We start from the raw sequence: 4,337 nt of genomic DNA on the forward strand, positions 1-4,337 counted from the left end.
ATAATAAAAAACACTAAGTTAAAGTTAAAGAAAACGATGCAGATGGCGCATATTATATCATATCATCTCTGCTCAGAAAATAAAAAATGTGGCACAATGAATCAGATTAAATCTCTTATTAGCCGACAAACATTGTTCATCAAAAAAGTTGAATTTCACATTGAAATCTAGTACATGATGTGAGGAGTGAAAGTATAGAAAAAAAAAGACGTGACGGAAGCAGAAGTGTGTTCAATGGAATGAATGATGGCGGTATATGATCAGCGCACGCTCTTTATGCTTCTTTTTTTCTTTATTTTGTTTCATAATTTTGAATGGATTGTGCTAATGCAATGCAATTGCATTATATATTCTTGGAATCCAATATTGTCAAGAAAGGCTTGGTAAAGATAGAGATAGTTTGGGGGCAAAAGGGAAAATAACCAGCAATACGATGACTTTTGAAGAGTGGATACTGTAGCTTTTCCTAAGCAAGCTTCTAATGATGTTTACTTTACCGTAAGTCGGCAATAATGCGTAGTGATTTGCAATACAAGCCAAAAGGAATTAGCACGTGAAGGAAAGGAGAGACAGATCTGCTCACAGTGACATTCCTGCCCTTTGTCGCATCCTGTCATCCTCCCTGACAGACTTTACTCAACGTAACTACTGCCTCTCTGCATCTGCATATTTCCAGTTACCCCTCCAGCTTCTGACACTCCCGGTTCCTTTCACTATTTTCAGCTCCTGTTATCAAAAACCTCTTGATTGAAGATGTCTCTTCCTGCATCTCTGCCATTTCCCTTTTTCTTTGTATGGCTGTGTCGAATGTTATCACAATTCACCACCTTTAGCCTGCACGTCCTTGTTATCCATTGGTGTCGTTCTCGGTATGTCGGTGCCGGTGTAAGAGGGAGGAGGGGACAGGCAAACACACCAATAAGTGTCTCCTTTAGAATGGATGCTATAGCCCTGTTCCTTGCCTCATTCATGTCAGCTTGTCACGCAGTTAACTATCCCTTTTTCCCTTGTCGTGGTACTATTACAATGTATCAAGCATACCACTGCCATCAATATCCGCAGATAGCAATGAGACAAATGTCCTCGTCACTTTCCAAGATGCGGCAGCTTTTCGTATCCATGTTTCATGCAAGACACTATTAAACCTTCTCATCAACTCTGATAGCAATTATAATTATCCCTAACTTTTTTCCTTTTTAAACACCAGCTACTGTTTTTGGAAAAGAAACCGAGCTAATGATCAGTTGGTTAACTCTTTAAAACTTCTGAACCATCATCTTCAGCATATATGATACTGAAAAGATCTGGAAGGGAAACTATTGCTGAAGTTGAAATGTTTTCAATTAAGAACTAAAGCACATGAAGAATTCATTTCAACTGAGTTATGAAACAAAATAGAAAATATCGATAAAGTTGCAGTAGATGAAATCCGTACCGCATTCCATTTTTCATATTCTATCTTTTAATCTAATCGCTATAACGATGGATGAAAATCCTTTTCTGGTAGAACTGATAAATTAAGTTGTTTATGGCAGTAAAGACAGCATGGAGCAATATCATTTCAGATCATTGCATATAATGATCAGTAACTTATTCTTAAATAATATTAATTTCTGTTAATTAAATAATTAGAACTTTCGAAAGTTGAATCGAGGCAAGATTGAAGTCATCAAATACTCATATTAAAATTTAGTGAAGCTGGAATCCAAAATATTTTTGGAAACCTTGAAGATTTGCTCTCAATTTAAATGCTAATGTTGTTACAAAATTTAATCTTCCAAAAATCTAGCTGGAAACTATTTTTCAAGCTAGAAATCTCTGACCATTCTCTTTCATTCCTGCTCTTCAAGAATGCCACCACTTTGACGATATCCGTGTTTGTATCCGCATGGAAGGCTTCTAGAGTTATTTTAGTGCCGATTAAGGTGTGAGAAATATAATTAAAAAAGAAAACTGTCGGGTATATTTATACGCAACAATGGAAATATCGATGTAGTATTGCTTGCACGAGATGAAGTTGGCCGATGATGAGCAGCTAAATAGATCATTCATGCTAAACATTTGTTTCATAAACATTTGCATACTGAACAAGGAGAGAATACTGGATGTCAGTTAATGTAATCATGTGACTACTCAACAATTCCATAAACCGCTTATAATCTTTTCAGAAATCGATTACTTATAGTCATAACCTAATTCTCGAAAGTCTGGATAATTGACAGAAGTATGCATTAGCTTCCCCTCTCCTCCTTCAATTCAACTTTGTATTTTACTATTTGTTTGAAAAACGATACTTAAGAAGATGATTGATTACATTTATAAGCAATATCTGACACGGTACCAGCATTAATAATTTCCCTCTAGTGTTCCAAGTGGTATACCAAATACTTTATCGTATATCATAAAATCAGCGCATTTCCACAGTACTTGCCTGTTTATCATTTTTTATTAGTAGCTAGAATGTTACACTCCATAGTCTCCAAGTACAAGGCCCTGAGTGATGTTAACACTGAAACACATAGATTACTAGAGGTTTTCACGAGATAAAAAATCAGCCTACTCCAGGATGCCAAACTCATAAGCGATCACGCTGCTCACTTTAGTCAATGATATGCTTCCACGGCACTGCTTCCCACAATATTCCGTTGACTCCACTATTCTACTGTCTTTATTCTATCGAAGTATATTTGATAATGCACACGACTACATTGTTACTTTCATTTCCTATCAATGACTATCTTAACCGTTGCTTCACTTACTTCACTCTATGTGATGAAAATATACTAACGGGAATGAAACAGAGCAGGGAAGATATAATTTAATCAAACTGCAATAAGGACAGCAATTCGTTTTTGAAATAAGCTTTACATGCACTGATTGGTTACAGTAAGGTTGTTACGTTACTGTTGCTGGTAAGTAGGCATAGCTCTCTCGGCAAAAGTAGCAGCAACGGTTCACTTTGTCGCCCTTGTTCACCGTCGTCCCTGAAAATTGAAGCCTTTGTAGTGTCCCTACTGGCAATGTCAACCTCTCTTCCCTCCTCTCTACCCCCTACCGCCTGCTACACCCCACTTCTGCTTGCTTATCTGACAGTACGCAGCGCACATAGGCGTCCAACAGCACCAAAGAAAAGATTGTTATTGCTTCATGCTCAACTCTCAACTGCTTTCATCACTTCCTCTGTCACAGAAAATCTTCTACCCTTTCAGTCTATCTCATTATGGGAAGATCTGTCGACACAAATAACTCCACAGTTGATTCCCACAGCTAATCGTACGCAACTTATTACCTGTTGATATGAATTCACTTTTAGTCATTTCTATATCTTTGTCCTGATTAATTCTAGATAGACAACTCATAGAACATTGTCTTTTTTTTTCGAATTAAGGTATCTGTAAGAAATTGATAGCAAATTCGCTGTGGTTAAATTACCAGCTCATTGGAAAAATGAAATCAGAAATAGGTATATTGAATTTAAGTGACCATCCCAACAAATTGTAAATAAACAAAACCGTAAGCCTGATGAAATTCGTGTGTAACAGCCATTAAATTTATTGGGACTAGTTTTCAGGCAGGCAGTAAGAAAGTGAAATTATTTCAATATCTTGAATAAAGTTAATGCTGTTTCGTGTCAAGGTTGTAATAAACTTATTAAGGTAGGTCCCATACATTCAATGAAATCTACTAGACTAATTTTGATAACGCAATAATTGCTTGAACTTCTGGAATTCCTTCAATTTCTTCATCTGCCAGCGGAAGAATTCTTTATTTAAGAACTATTATAATTCCTCATTTGAATTTTTAACTCAGTAAAAGTTGCTGTAGTTTGATTATTACCTTATTTTGTATCTCGTCAAGAACGATATCACCAAAAATGAAATGTTGCTGGAGCCATATGTAAAATATAAACCTTGAAACAAATATTAATAATTTCCCAAAAATAGATGCAATAATCCAACGAAGTACTAACAAATTTCTTGCTAATGAATTCTTGATTACTAACTGTCTCACAGCAAACTTATTGATATTCTTTCACTTCGCGGTCATGTACAGATATTGAAAAGGTTCCGAGAGATAAGCTTATAGAGTAGCTCTCACAATGTAAAAGCTATTTAGATCATTGGGGTCTTGGTGCTATTCGCAACGTCCATAGCATCGTTTACAACAACGCTTCCTCCCTCCAGCTCAAGGTCACAATTTTTGCTGTTATAAATGCACAGTAGCGCGACATGCACACTCACATGCATATACATGCATACATATATATATATATATATATATATATATATATATATATATATATATATATATATATATATATATATATATATATATAT

The sequence above is a fragment of the Loa loa genome (assembly GCF_000183805.2).
Source record: "Loa loa unplaced genomic scaffold supercont3.28, whole genome shotgun sequence".
Lineage (NCBI taxonomy): Eukaryota > Metazoa > Nematoda > Chromadorea > Rhabditida > Onchocercidae > Loa > Loa loa.